The sequence below is a fragment of the Perissodus microlepis genome, chromosome 3 (assembly GCF_051167445.1).
Source record: "Perissodus microlepis isolate ML-2025 ecotype Zambia chromosome 3, ASM5116744v1, whole genome shotgun sequence".
Taxonomy (NCBI): Eukaryota; Metazoa; Chordata; class Actinopteri; order Cichliformes; family Cichlidae; genus Perissodus; species Perissodus microlepis.
The window spans coordinates 36,400,170-36,416,643 of NC_140463.1; the positions used below are offsets into that span (position 1 = coordinate 36,400,170).

The window sequence follows — 16,474 nt, forward strand, 5'->3', positions numbered from 1 at the left end:
ACACGAGGTTAAAATTCAAACGTGGCTACGAAAACAGACCTCTCGGTACTTGTTCTCAGCAGAGTTTGAACAAATATGAACATGAGAGAGGTTTCAGAAAATCTTCCTGGCCTTTTCAGCTGTTGTATTCATTAATACTTATAGTACTAATAACAGTTTGATTACACATTTATGTAGTTTTAAAAGTTCACTGCTGTTAAAAAGGAGAAGAAAAGTTTTGAAGGTGGATATAATGATTTTCACTGATGCAACAAGAGCAGACTGATTTATATTGATACTGTAAAACACATAGATAGTAAAGAATGTGAAAAACTGTACATTACTGTATTCAGCGTGCCAATGATTGCATTTGCACCATATAGGCAGTATTGATGCAATCACTGCCTTTCAGAACAGAACTGATACTAATGATTCCTTAATGTAGTCTTGATTAAAGATGTGCTAGGTAACATGTGTTTAATTCCTTTGAACAAAAAACTTTTCTGCTCCCTTCCCACTTCCAGGACTGGAAAACCTAGCCCCTGCTTTGGCTAGTTATGCATTTCTGCCACTTCCAACCAGATCAAAAGTGTTATGTACAGTATAGGAAACAACAAACAACACAGAGCACACACTGTGCTACCAAACGTACTGTTTGCATGTACAAGAGCTGCTCAGCCACTGAGTCTAATTCAATTAAATTGTATTGACGCTCCCAGCACACAACTTTTGTGCTGATGTTAATGCCAGATGAGGTTTGGATCCCTGCAGTTACTGAGGTACTAACCCCGCTCTGTAACTTTATCTGGTCTGACATTACATCGCTGGATGAGTTGCTGTGGTTGCTAAATGCTTCCACTTCCCAATAATACCCGTTACATTTTATTGTGGAATATCTAGTCGGGGAGATATTTTATGACCAGTCAGTGAGTGGCATCCCATTACAGTATTATACTTCAATCCAGTGAGCTAGCTGTCTTAATGTTATATGCCTGTAGCAATGGGACTGAAAATACTTGAATTTAAAGATTAAGAGGTGTGGTCTAAGCTCGTCTGATTGGCCAGTACTTAAAACAGAGAGTGGACAGCGATATCGCTCATTGCTTACTGTAGACACTGCAAAACCTCCCACTGTGTCACGGCTGCGCAGCCGTTATGTTTGCGGAGCTGATCCAACAGACACGGGAGAGTAAACTCAGTATAACCAAAGGCGAGCCATTTATTTGGCTAAAGATACATGAACATAAAATAAAACTAAAAGCTAAACTGGGAACAAACTAAGATTAACTATGAAAACTCTGACAAGAAAGAATGACCATGAAGATCAATCTAAAAGGTGGATGCGGAACTATGGCGTGAAAAAAAAAAACACATGACAAACAACCTGAAACCTGGAGAGACGTGATGCAAGACAAACAGACGACCCGACCCTGAACAGACGAAGACAGAGGACTTAAATACACAGAAGGGTAATGAGGGGAAAAGAAACATCTGGGAAACACAGCTGACACAAATGAACCTGACACCACAGGGGGAGCAAAACTAAACACACTGAACATGGAAACACAAAACTTTCAAAATAAAACATGAAACATGGACAGATGTAAACATGACAACACAAGCTTGACAACATGAAACACGCAGACAATAACTACACAGAACACAGGGACATAACTAAACGTTAAACAATGAGGACACGGCAGGCTAACACAGAAGACAGGAAAAGACACAAACACGGAGACATAAGTGAAACATAACCTAGACTAAAACTCAACTAAACCCTAACTAAATAATACCACAAGAACTTAACGTTATCTAACCTAAGAAAATCAAAATTAACACTGAACATTTTGGTATTTTGAAAGTGGACATGACGAATGTGAGTCTGAGAAACAGAGGGACACTACATGCTAATAATGGTAGCACCTAATGGCTGTTTTATCGTGGACTTCTACGTAATCTGACCTCCTTAAGCAACCAGAGTTGTCGCCTCCTGCTGGCCGTTACAAAGAATGCTTCCGATTTAATATCCAGTCTTTAGGTTTGACAGTGCGATGTCTGTTAAAACGTTATATTCCAGCCTGCCGCAGATTTAAGGATTCATGTTTGACCGTTCCACTGACTCACTCAAGAGGTTAAAGTGAGTCTTAAATCTGTTTCCTGACCTTATTTCACAGAACTTTTTACAAGAACGTTGACCCTACAGATCTCACTGTAGTTTGCACAATATAAAAGCAATATTTCAGCACACTGTTGGGAGAGGCTCGTAAATACCAGTTTTATAAGGGTCATGCGCACCGACAGAGTTCGAATGATGAGTTCGTCGTTTGCTTTTTTCTACTCATTTCTGTAACATGAGTCACAAGAAAGCTTCAGCGGTGGTTTATTATTGTTTTATCTTACTTTACATCTACATAAAGCCATCTCAGCGGCGTAATCTATCAATATTTAACCAAAGAGCTGAACTGTAAAGGAATAACACACAACGTGAGCAGTTATTGCAATGATTGTGAAACGATGGTTGTTTGCTTTCTAATCTACGAGATGTTAGCGAGAATATTTCCTGGAAATGCCCTGCGCTGTCCTATCAAAGGAAAACCTTTAAGTAATTGATATTGATTTAGTCACAGCAAAGTATTTATGAGGAAAAAAAGCATCAATTATTACTTAAAATCACAAAGAGGGAGTAAAAAAAACACGCAGACCTGAGGACATAAGAAAAAGCTTCTAGAGGAAAAAAGTCAATATGCTCAGCAGCGGGCGGATCATTACTTATTTAACATATCTGCCAACATGAATATTGCCAGGTTGGTAGAGTCTTGAATAAGTTACATGAGGACCTGCGCTGCAAGCAAGAGAATCTGCAGGGGTTAGACAGCTTGTTTTTAGGCTGTGTAGGGATTGTTCTGACTGAAAACGTGTTATTCCCGGAGTTTGGCACTCCATCAAACGGCTGATCACTTTAGTGTGTCATCTGCCAGTCAATATAGCTCTCTGCCTCTATTGCTAACTGTGCCTTTTGTCCTGACACCTGTCATTACATCAGTGCTTTTTCCAGTCCTCTCTCATTTTTCCCTTGTCAAGACTGCAACACACCCCCGTTTCTCCTCTCATCTCACCGGGGCAACTATTTCCCCCACCGGGGACATTTTAGCAGCCATTTTCAGTGCAATTAAACGTTAGCCTTTCTGCCTGCTGGCCGTCTCTTCCAGGTGCTCCTGTGAGGTCAGTGCGCTGAGAGCTAATGGCCACCCCTTAGTCTGGGTCTGACCAGCTGTTCCTGCCACACAGTGCACACGCAGATGCCACCTCCTGCAATCGCAACGCTTGAAAGACAGGGCATATGTGTGGCGCATAGCTCGGTAGCTCTGTTCAATAGGCTGTTAGATGTCTCCAGGGGGGGAAAAGGTGACTACAAATTGGAAGATTTTTCTACATTTAAGAAAAATATGCAGTTCGGTGCTTGTAAGATGAAAGGGCTTGCAGTGGATTTTCCGTAGAAGGAGACACCACTGTCATCTGCAGATAACAGCCGAACAGACTGATACAGCAACTCACGGGGATTGAAATAGAGGGCAGAGAAGCCTGATCGTCTCCCAGCCCAACTAAAATCATATGAAGCATTCCTATCCAGTACGGAATAACCTAAATGTGCTTTGGATGTATTGTTAATAGTTTTAATCATTTAAAAAGACCAAAAATGTAGCTATGTTTCTAGATAATAATCCATAGTTTGTAGGATAAGAGACTATACAAATATGTGCAGGAAGTATATGAGCAGAGATGGGCAGTAACGCATTACTTGTAACGCGTTACTGTAATCTGATTACTTTTTTCAAGTAACGAGTAAAGTAAGGGATTACTATTGCAAAAACGGTAATTAGATTACCGTTACTTTCCTGTAGGAACGCTGCGTTACTGCGTTACTAAAACCGTGATTTTTTTGCGAGAATGTCTCATGACAGTGACGTAAGCGAGTGCGACGTTTGTGACAACAGCTGTGTGCAGATCAACAATGGATAATATATCCAGTGAGGGAGAGAGTATGAGCGTGCAGCGTTTAAAGCGTGGAAGTACTGACCTTACTTTGAGTTTGATTCCATAAAAAGTGACAAAAACATTAACGTCCCTTGTGCGTGGGAAGAAAACTTCTTTTTACAGCGAAAAAAAACCCCTAAACAAGCACCGAGTGCGTAATGGGAAATTCACAGAGAAGCTGCCATATCCTTCCACTGACCGCTGCGGCACACCTGCACCAGAGCACACCTCCGTCTACCCTACTCCTGCTTTACAGGTGAAAATAGAGCAACAGGACCGCTGAGTCTTTGATTTTATTTATTTTCTGCTGTGTTTTACTTGCATCTATTTGAAAGACTGAGTGTAAACACAAAAAAAAATATTTAATTTTATGTGCTGGAATGTGCAGAAAATAGGTTTAAATGTTAAACTAATTTCTTCAAGTCAGAGAGTGGTGCATATAATTTAATTTTTGCTTGATGCATAAAGTTAAAAGATTAAAACTGATAAAACAAGTTTTAAAAAAAGAGACTTTTCCATTTGATTACATTTTGTATGATGGATTATGCAGAAAAAGTAGAATTGGGCTGAAAGATCTATCGCTTTATCACCTATTCAGGTTGTAAATCGTGTTTTTAAAAAGTAACTAAGTAACTAAGTAATTAATTACTTTTGAAAATAAGTAATCAGTAAAGTAACGGGATTACTTTTTTGGGGAAGTAATCAGTAATTAGTTACTGATTACTTTTTTCAAGTAACTTGACCAACACTGTATATGAGTGTCATGCTATGTGTTGCCATATTGGCATTTGTAGGTTTATATATGTGGTTTGTAATAAAGTAGAGCTGCTATGAGTTATAGTCAGTGAATCATTGACAACAGTAGCGTCTTTCTCCTGGTGACTGTTTCACCTTCTTGTGTTCATGACGGTGCCGGCTGGATTTAACAGGTGGGGCCAGAACATATAGAGAGCTTTTCTACTCTAACTAAGCACTCAACACATTTTAACTGGAAAGTCTCAATCACCTACACATATACAGTGCTGTTTACTTTTAAGGGAACAGTATTGTGTTAAGTATATATTCATTTTGTTTTCTTTGTTCTTTTTAAACGTACTTTACTAAGTTTATAGTGCAGTAAAAATCAGTGTAGCATGACCGACGTGTACTTTGATTACACAGACATTATCTGAGAGTAGGTAATGGATACTAGGCATTGATTTGTAAGTAACGGCACATGAATAATTGAAGGTTCTTATATATTATACTGCAATATAGTTGTAACTAACTAAGCAGCTCATTCTCTTTCTCTTTCTTTAAAGACATAAACACATTTTGGGGTCAACTTGAATATAAAAAGGAAGATGTAAAATGTAAAACTAAGGTCAGAGGTCAAGTATTACGTGATGTATGGATGCAAACTGTAAAGTGATATTTAGAATCCCCATATATCATCCCCTATATGTCTACTTGTTGTCAATACAGAGAATAAGAGATGTGGTTTAAAAGATCTCTATATAGCATTATTATCACTGATCTGTGACCTTCAGCTCAATCTATTGATCTTAAAGGAGAGGTCAGAGGTCATATGTGATATGATATCTTACATTTTATACACTTTCTCTATATATATATACTATATACAGGGAGTGCAGAATTATTAGGCAAATGAGTATTTTGTCCATATCATCCTCTTCATGCATGTTGTCTTACTCCAAGCTGTATAGGCTCGAAAGCCTACTACCAATTAAGCATATTAGGTGATGTGCATCTCTGTAATGAGAAGGGGTGTGGTCTAATGACATCAACACCGTATATCAGGTGTGCATAATTATTAGGCAACGTCCTTTCCTTTGGCAAAATGGGTCAAAAGAAGGACTTGACAGGCTCAGAAAAGTCAAAAATAGTGAGATATCTTGCATAGGGATGCAGCAGTCTCAAAATTGCAAAGCTTCTGAAGCGTGATCATCGAACAATCAAGCGTTTCATTCAAAATAGTCAACAGGGTCGCAAGAAGCGTGTGGAAAAACCAAGGCGCAAAATAACTGCCCATGAACTGAGAAAAGTCAAGCGTGCAGCTGCCAAGATGCCACTTGCCACCAGTTTGGCCATATTTCAGAGCTACAACATCACTGGAGTGCCCAAAAGCACAAGGTGTGCAATACTCAGAGACATGGCCAAGGTAAGAAAGGCTGAAAGACGACCACCACTGAACAAGACACACAAGCTGAAACGTCAAGACTGGGCCAAGAAATATCTCAAGACTGATTTTTCTAAGGTTTTATGGACTGATGAAATGAGAGTGAGTCTTGATGGGCCAGATGGATGGGCCCGTGGCTGGATTGGTAAAGGGCAGAGAGCTCCAGTCCGACTCAGACGCCAGCAAGGTGGAGGTGGAGTACTGGTTTGGGCTGGTATCATCAAAGATAACCCCATTGAGAACCTGTGGTCCATCATCAAATGTGAGATTTACAAGGAGGGAAAACAGTACACCTCTCTGAACAGTGTCTGGGAGGCTGTGGTTGCTGCTGCACGCAATGTTGATGGTGAACAGATCAAAACACTGACAGAATCCATGGATGGCAGGCTTTTGAGTGTCCTTGCAAAGAAAGGTGGCTATATTGGTCGCTGATTTGTTTTTGTTATGTTTTTGAATGTCAGAAATGTATATTTGTGAATGTGGAGATGTTATATTGGTTTCACTGGTAAAAATAAATAATTGAAATGGGTATATATTTGTTTTTTGTTAAGTTGCCTAATAATTATGCACAGTAATAGTCACCTGCACACACAGATATCCCCCTAAAATAGCTAAAACTAAAAACAAACTAAAAACTACTTCCAAAAACATTCAGCTTTGGTATTAATGAGTTTTTTGGGTTCATTGAGAACATGGTTGTTGTTCAATAATAAAATTATTCCTCAAAAATACAACTTGCCTAATAATTCTGCACTCCCTGTATAATATACTTTCTATATTTTGACAATGCACAGCACACTTTAAAGAACATAGTTGCTCAGTTATATATGGATTTTGTCAGTTTTCAACCAATAAATCATTAGGTTGACCTTGGAGACTTTGGTGGATATAAGCCAAATTTTAATGGATTATTAACATTTTTTTTTTAAATTTATTTAAACCTTTATTTAACCAGGAAAAGTCCCATTGAGATTAAAAACCTCTTTTTCAAGGGAGTCCTGGCCAAGAGGCGACAACATGTTGAAATTACAAAGTTACATACATATTATAAATAACAATTACATTTTAAAAACATTTTTCTCTGGCTCTCTCAATCTGGACTTAAAAGCATTTAATGAAATAAGATCTGCTATCTTCCAGTCTTTTTGCATCATGTTCCATGTGAAAGGGGCAGCATAAATAAAAGCCCTCTTTCCCAGTTCAGTTCTGACAAATGGAACATTGAGCAAGAAAAGATCGCTTGAACGCAGGCTGTAAGAAACAGTACTTCTCCGTGTGAGCAGATCGCCACTCTGCACCACTACAATTCACCACATCAGAATTAACTTAAAACCTTTCCAGATACCATGTTTTTAGGCAGACTGCAGTGTTATCCTGCAGGTGTAACTTGGCACTATTGGTTCCAAGCATATACAGTACATGTGGTGTCTAATACTGACCATGATTACTATTATAATAACACATAATAAGCAGGAGTTCTGCTTCACAATGATAGGAAGAGCCAACATTAAAGGGGCAAAACTCGATGTCACTATTTTGACTTTCCCAACACCACCTGCTTAAACCCCAAAAGTCAGAAGGATTGAGAGCCCTCTCTTTCACAGCCAGTATTTATACTGAAAATCAAGATCAAACAAGCTTTTGCCCTTCAGCTCCACCGAAGGTTTCTGTCCTCCCTGAGCATGCCTTAGGACACTTGCAGGCGCATTTAGACGACAAGACAAAATATCTTAATTCCATGCCATGATTTTAAAAGCTATGTTTCCTGATGGCGAACAGGGTTTTCCTGCAGAGAAAAAAATGATACCCACCAAACAGGTTCTGAAGTCCATAACTAGGACTGTCATTTTACAGGGAGTGCAGAATTATTAGGCAAATGAGTATTTTGTCCACATCATCCTCTTCATGCATGTTGTCTTACTCCAAGCTGTATAGGCTCGAAAGCCTACTACCAATTAAGCATATTAGGTGATGTGCATCTCTGTAATGAGAAGGGGTGTGGTCTAATGACATCAACACCCTATATCAGGTGTGCATAATTATTAGGCAACGTCCTTTCCTTTGGCAAAACGGGTCAAAAGAAGGACTTGACAGGCTCAGAAAAGTCAAAAATAGTGAGATATCTTGCAGAGGGATGCAGCAGTCTCAAAATTGCAAAGCTTCTGAAGCGTGATCATCGAACAATCAAGCGTTTCATTCAAAATAGTCAACAGGGTCGCAAGAAGCGTGTGGAAAAACCAAGGCGCAAAATAACTGCCCATGAACTGAGAAAAGTCAAGCGTGCAGCTGCCAAGATGCCACTTGCCACCAGTTTGGCCATATTTCAGAGCTACAACATCACTGGAGTGCCCAAAAGCACAAGGTGTGCAATACTCAGAGACATGGCCAAGGTAAGAAAGGCTGAAAGACGACCACCACTGAACAAGACACACAAGCTGAAACGTCAAGACTGGGCCAAGAAATATCTCAAGACTGATTTTTCTAAGGTTTTATGGACTGATGACATGAGAGTGAGTCTTGATGGGCCAGATGGATGGGCCCGTGGCTGGATTGGTAAAGGGCAGAGAGCTCCAGTCCGACTCAGACGCCAGCAAGGTGGAGGTGGAGTACTGGTTTGGGCTGGTATCATCAAAGATGAGCTTGTGGGGCCTTTTCGGGTTGAGGATGGAGTCAAGCTCAACTCCCAGTCCTACTGCCAGTTTCTGGAAGACACCTTCTTCAAGCAGTGGTACAGGAAGAAGTCTGCATCCTTCAAGAAAAACATGATTTTCATGCAGGACAATGCTCCATCACACGCGTCCAAGTACTCCACAGCGTGGCTGGCAAGAAAGGGTATAAAAGAAGAAAAACTAATGACATGGCCTCCTTGTTCACCTGATCTGAACCCCATTGAGAACCTGTGGTCCATCATCAAATGTGAGATTTACAAGGAGGGAAAACAGTACACCTCTCTGAACAGTGTCTGGGAGGCTGTGGTTGCTGCTGCACGCAATGTTGATGGTGAACAGATCAAAACACTGACAGAATCCATGGGTGGCAGGCTTTTGAGTGTCCTTGCAAAGAAAGGTGGCTATATTGGTCGCTGATTTGTTTTTGTTTTGTTTTTGAATGTCAGAAATGTATATTTGTGAATGTGGAGATGTTATATTGGTTTCACTGGTAAAAATAAATAATTGAAATGGGTATATATTTGTTTTTTGTTAAGTTGCCTAATAATTATGCACAGTAATAGTCACCTGCACACACAGATATCCCCCTAAAATAGCTAAAACTAAAAACAAACTAAAAACTACTTCCAAAAACATTCAGCTTTGATATTAATGAGTTTTTTGGGTTCATTGAGAACATGGTTGTTGTTCAATAATAAAATTATTCCTCAAAAATACAACTTGCCTAATACTTCTGCACTCCCTGTATTTTAGGTTGCTTTAAAATTCTCTTGCAAGCTGGAAATACACTTTTAAGTACCGTATTTTCCGCACTATAAGGCACACTTAAAATCGGCAGTGCGCCTTATAATCTGGTGCGCCTTATCTATGAATTCTGGCTGTGTTTACTGACCTTGAACCAATTTTATGTGGTACACGGCGCTTAAAAATCTGTCAAAAAATGTTTTAGTAGGACTTTGCTAAGCTACGAAGCCGCACCGCTTGATGAGTGTTATGGCTACCATAGTCAGGAGCCTCCCGGCTCATAGTAATCTGGGTCCAAAACTCTGTCCGCGTCAGGTCCCAAACAAACACTGTGTAAATTCTTTCATCTTTAATAAAATGATCAGCCTTGCTGCTTTACCAGGTGTAACAATTAAATTTAACATCCAGGCATCCATGAAAACAGAATTTATTCAATTTAACGGAGTTAGAAGTTAGCAGGAAGTTAGCTCGCTGGTTTCGCTAGTTACCTAAACATAATATAGCATGTTCTGACCGAGAGATTTCTGGAAAAAAATAAAACGTGCAGCTCTGCTATCACTTCCAACATGAATGAAGACAGAAAACTACACAATAGTGACATTTGTAGGGTTACTGAAGTTGGGCTAGATGGTATATAATGCTGTGCTAGTGATCGCTAGCGACACAGCTATGTTAGCATACCAAAGCATAACACAGTGAACCTGGAGAATGAACGCTAACTTTTTTCCACTTGATTAAAGTTCCCGATTTGACAAATGCAATCGCATGGAAAATTGCTGTAAAGGGACCAAACTTCAGTAGCGGAGAACAACTGAGATAATCCAGCCACAATATGAGGTTAGTCATTCATGTAAGATAAGATAACCTTTATTAGTACCACACGTGGGAAATTTGTTTTGTTACAGCAGAAAGTGGACAGTGCAAAGTTACATAGTAAAAATTAGAAAAACACTGGAACAACATATGCTGTTGTTCCAGTGTTTACAGAGCAGCTACCAGAGAATTCAACACTAATGAATGAATGGTACAGAAGTGGAGGAAGCAAGAGGAATGAGCTGAGTAAAGTTTGACTTATCTGACTGTTTTGTTTCATGTAATGCACTTTATAATCCGGTGCGCCTTATGTTTGAAAACAGACCCGTTTGTCGACAGTGCGCCTTATAATCCCGTGCGCCTCATGGTCTGAAAAATACGGTAGTGTACCTATAAATGACCAACAATAATGCAGAGGTTTCCGTTAAATTATATCCCGCAAAAAAGCCAAAGAGTCGGGTCTATTTCCACCTGTCTTTATGTTCATATTCTATGATGTGATTAAGCTAATGTGTTTTTTTTTTCCTCTTCAAACTCAGTGGTTCTCATTCGTAACCACCTGCTCCAGCTGTGACACAGCTGCTGTAACAACCTGAAAAGGAAAAATTATTTCTGTCACAAGTGACAAATGTGTCATTTTAAAAGGGCCAAAGGCCAATAATGTTAGGAAACTACCTTTAAGAGGCAGCGGCCTTTCACCGGATGGGATGCGGTGAAGTCATGCAGCTGTGAGTCACTCCAACCCGCTTCATCACTCAGTCATGCAGACTTTCCACTGGTGCTCTGAGAATATCCTCCACTAACAGCAATATATGCATCCCTATACCCAGCACTAATATTCACAGAGTGTCTCTAACATGTAGATTTTATTTAAATCTCTGGAAACCTTATTTCATAAATACAGACATAAATACATCTGATAATGAAAGGGGTTATAACATGATATGAGCAGACAGCTTCACTCAGCAATATAACGTGATTAGAGATGGCAGTGACAAATGCATATAGCTCTTTGTCTAATGCGATATATCAGGTTAAGATATATCAATTGGATATTCTGTGGGCTACAGGGAGCATCGGATTACATAGGTTAGGTATTCTCCAGGGCTGTGTACTCCTTTTTTCTTTCTTTTTTTTGATAACAGAACTTTGCTTTATTACAAAACAGCAGCCTGAAAGAACAAGAAAATCTGTTCTTTACACCAGGTTTAGCCACAGTCAAATAATTGCTTGGAGCCTCAAGTCAACCCCTCAACTTACCTGGCAAATTTAATCAATTTGAGTTGCACCCTGGAGATGGGCTCAATTCTGCACAACAGTGAGACAGCGCTGTCGAAGCACCACGAATGCCCGTGATACACACACGCGTGCGCGCACACAAACACAGTCTTGCACATGCTGTTGTATTATCTTCTGACTATGCATTACTCATATTTTATTCATTTCATGAAAGGAAGAACCTGAAGCAGACACACACACTGGGTGCACAGATCCATACAGGTACAGCACACACATACACCAAATATGTCAGTCATAAGCGAACTACCCCCCTGCATCAATAAAACAGCACTTATTTCTTACAAGCAGTACAAATAGTGCTGTGTTGCTGCATTTCAGCAGAGACTCAAATAAGCTTGAATAAATCTTATTGATGCGCGCTCTCATATCAGACACAGAGAGGCCTCTTTTGACTTTCAGCAGCACAACGAGAGCCACTCTCACTTTGTCACCATGGATCTGGATTTTCTCTTCGCCGGCTACAGCAAAATAGATGTGGTTAAACTAGAACTAAAGGCTGCCAATTATTCAAAGAGATATATCGATGGGAAAATACTCAGAGGACTGTAAGTGCAAGTCTCAAGACAATCAGTAAATGTCAAATCCCCACAGCAAAATCAGGACCGTGACAACGACGGGGTTATTTTGATAAATCAAGAGAAATTTGTTTGTGCATCACAGATTGTTCACTTTTGCGTAAAGAGGCCGATCAGCTTCTGTTTGCAAAGGAGAGGGAGTACCTGAGATAACATCCACTTTAATAATTAAAAAACTTGAACACGAGCAACCCCCAACATCTGACAAATCTCCCTACATAATGCATAACGTCAGTACATGATTTGCAGAGACACCTTTTTACTTCACAAACTGAAACAACCTTCAATTCCCTTTCGCTGTTACGTAAGAACAGCTACCGCACCAAGTCTTCCTCATATCGCCGCAGAAGTCACCATCAACAATTAATTGAGAAGGGGACATTACAGAGCTGTTAACAAAACCTCAGCGCTGGCCTTTATTGTTGCTATTTCACTGTTCCTTTGAGTGTACTTTTACACTTACAAAGGAGTTGTAATTGGCCATTACGCAGACACACTGCATATTCCAGATCCATTTAGCTGTACATACCCAACACAAAGAAATAGCACAGCAAATGCAAAACAGCCATTAGCATGCTAACAGAGATGTTACTGCCTACCACATAAGGAAGAGCCGATGTTTCTGCTAATTTGCACCGACACTAGCATGCAATCCCACTTAACAGTGTAACTTTTTTCCCAGGGAATAGAGGCTTCTTATTAAAATCTCATTTTGTGCAGTTTTCTCCAAAGAAAATACATTTAATGAAACAGCGCTGCACGGTCTCTAATGAGCGTGCGGCTGTAGGAAGTTACACTAAAGCTCTCGTTCTCGAGGATTTTATGGAAGAAACATGTTTGGAGTTTTATTAAAGATAGCATCACCTAGTAGTGATTTTCTCTGAGCTGTCATTTGTGCTGGGGGCAGTGTTACATTAAAAACAAGTAATGTAATCTAGAACCATCCAACTGAATTAAATGCATTAAAACAGAATAACGCACTGCAGCTTTATAAATTATACATTTATGCACTTACGTAGACAGCAATTACACTATGGCCGCAAAGTACTACACGCTCACCATGGACCGAATGCAGAGAAATAATTCATTTAAATCACATTTGATTCCTTCTGTTTCCTTTATCTAAATTATGTCTCTGTGTCTGTATTAAAATCAAGAAAGATGTTTTATTCAAGAAATTTATTAGTTATTTTCAAATTAACTATCGAATTCACATTTTTATACCCACAATCAGTCAGAAATTCATTATTCAACCACTAAAACTAATGTCAGGAATGAAGGTAAATAGCTGTGATTTGGCATTTTAATTTTAAAAATATTAATACGCTTTACTAATTTCTTCTGCTTTTTTCTAAAACTGCAAATTTCACAAATTACAGTAATTATATTTGGGCTTAAAACGTCATTTTGAGTAAAGAGCGCGTGCATACTGGTGGATCAAGAAACATAAAAAGGATTTTGGTAATCACCTTACATTGGGCGGTGGCCTAATAATAAATTTGTTTACCACTGTATATAATTGCACCTATATGATTCACTCATACATATACATACACATATTTTTATATTTATAGAATTAGTCCAAAACTTTAAACTTTTACAACTGTGGTACTTTTATCCAGCTAAAACATGTTTATCCCCATGTGGTTAAAGCTACCATCCTTTAAATATATAAAAATAGATTCAGGTGCACTTAAGCAGGTGCAAATGATTAAAAAAAGAGTCTGTTAGTCTTAAAGGATCCACCCATAAATCACGATCAGACACATGGTCTGGCCAGGTCTTCTTTTAAACATCCAGGTGTTGGGTTATCCATAACAGTCGCCGTCCTGCTGTGAGCAAAACACACAAAGTTTTCGGACTGTTGCCAGGTAGACTATGACAGTTCAAATAACTTTAATCCACCTGCTAATCCGAGAACGCTTCAACAAGCAATAGAAACTAAATGATGTACTGCCACTTCTTTCAACAGTTAATGAGAAAATACATGAGCCAAGTAGCAAAAACATGGCCTACTTGGGAGACAAGAAAAACAAGGCAACAACCTGGTAAAGAGCCACACTGTGGCACCACTGCTTCGACGCGTCCAGACATTCATTTTCTTAGCCGTGCGGCTGTAACCTATTCCAGCTGACACTGGGTAAGATGCGGGGCAAGCTTTGGACAGTTCTTGAGCTAACACAGAGAGTCAGACAATTTTCGCTTACATCCACAGCCGTGGCCAGTTTAGAATAACCAGTTAACCCATGAATCATCATCGTCTTTGGGATGTGTGAGGGCGAGGGAGCACCAGGAGGAGACTCACACAGGGACAAGGAGAAAAAGCAAACAACACCAACACACAACACAATGCCTTCTAGCTGTGAGAGCGAACAACTGAGCAACAGGAGAGGAAATCCGTTAAGTGACTCAGGAACAATTTCTTTAAAAGTCAATAAACCCAGATTGAAAATTCTGCCATGCAAATGAATAACATAACATAAAATAGAGGAGAAGGATGCTTCTGCCAGCCTCGTGGCATGATCTCATTTGGGATAGACTGTCCTGCCATCTGATCAATCTCTCCTTCACACACACACAAACGCACACAGAATGTGGAAAGGAACTAACAACAGACAGATGAAGTGAAATAATGTTAATGGAGCTGGCAACAACAAGCGCTACGTTACGGTAAGTGCAGTAAAAGCTTCCAAACAAGTGCTACACCGAGCACAACGACAGCAAGGGTGAACAAGCAAGAAGGAGAGACGGAGAGAGCGTCATCGCCGTCAGAGCTTTTCAGTCATGAAAACAGAATCAGTGTGTTGGGATCGCTCGAGTTTAAATGCCTCCAAACTGCTGTCGGTTTGCTTTTTAGCTTCTTCTATGCTACGTTAGCTATCTAACTTCAAACTATAAAAATAAACAGCTGAACTGACTGGATCAGTCCACAGTGCGGCTCGTTGTCAACAACATCTGGACCTGGATGATCGAAATATGGGATCAGTCCATTCTCAGTCTGTGATGATGTATTAGTGCTTATAGTTTTGAAGCAACACGTGCTACCATAAAGTTAATGTCTTTGGGAACTATTGTTTATTTCAGCAAAACAATGGTGAACCACATTCTGCACACTACTCTACCTTCGGCCTACTAAAAACATACGCTGCAGTATGAAACAATAACAGGGTGCCTGTTTACAGAAAATATCCCGTGAATTTTGTTGGGGCATGTTTCATGTTGCATCATTTATAGAATACATTTATCAGTTTCTACATTAGCTATTTGCATTTTGCAGTTGTATATCTGTTTCACTCGCATTTTGCAGAGGAGCCCATCCACACAGTCACCCGCTGACGCACGCTGAAGGTGGGCGAGGTGCAGATTTTTAAAGCTGAGTGAAGATACCACACTTTCTTCCAATGTGGCTACTTGGAGTAACTCCTTAATAAGGAGCACACTGCTGCAAGGTACGCATATCTGGCTGTCAAGACAACTATGAACCATGTTACCATGTTTATACACTACTCAGTATGGATGAGGTATGAGAAACAATGGTGCACCAGCCATAGCACTTCTAGCTATGTGGGAAAATCTCTACAAATTTCTACAGTTTGCTTTTTTGCTATTCGATCAAAATAAATCACCAAGCTGTCAACAAACCACTGTTTTCGGATGATTTCTGTTGATTTGGCAAAAACTGAAGAATTGAGCTGGATGGTTTTAAGTTGGTCCAAGTTTACTTAAACTGGGGAGGGTAACTTTTTGTGTTTTTTCGATATATATTTCTCACCCAGCTTGAACTTGGCTGTTCTTCAGTTGCAGACGACTTTAACTTCAACTACAAACTCTGACAACTGCAGCCAAATCCATAACAGCACAGGAGAATTTGAGCACAAATGCTGACAATATGGCTGCCATGCTTGTCTTCCCTTTCTAAATATTACAAAAAATAAATAAATAAACAAACTGGCTCAGATCTCCCCAAAAAAGTGCTAGTGACACCATCTGTCCTCTGTGGGAAGTTAAGACTGCCATATGTTCATTTTTAAGATGTCATATATTTGCGTCTTGTGCCAAAGCACCACCCAGGCAACAACATAAGCTTCCACATGGGAGAAGCTGGTCTGGATTTTCATTCCCATTAAGAAAACATCGTCACGTCGGAGCAGGGAGTACGCGGCTTCTAAACGGACTGA

The 16,474-nt window shown here is 39.7% G+C and overlaps 1 protein-coding gene across 1 annotated transcript in view; it reads right to left on the minus strand.

Annotated features, from left to right (window-relative positions):
- Positions 1 to 16,474, minus strand: part of LOC146391370 (phospholipid-transporting ATPase ABCA1) — a 195,427-nt gene that overhangs the window by 150,604 nt on the left and 28,349 nt on the right. The gene's annotated exons all lie outside the window — the stretch shown is intronic.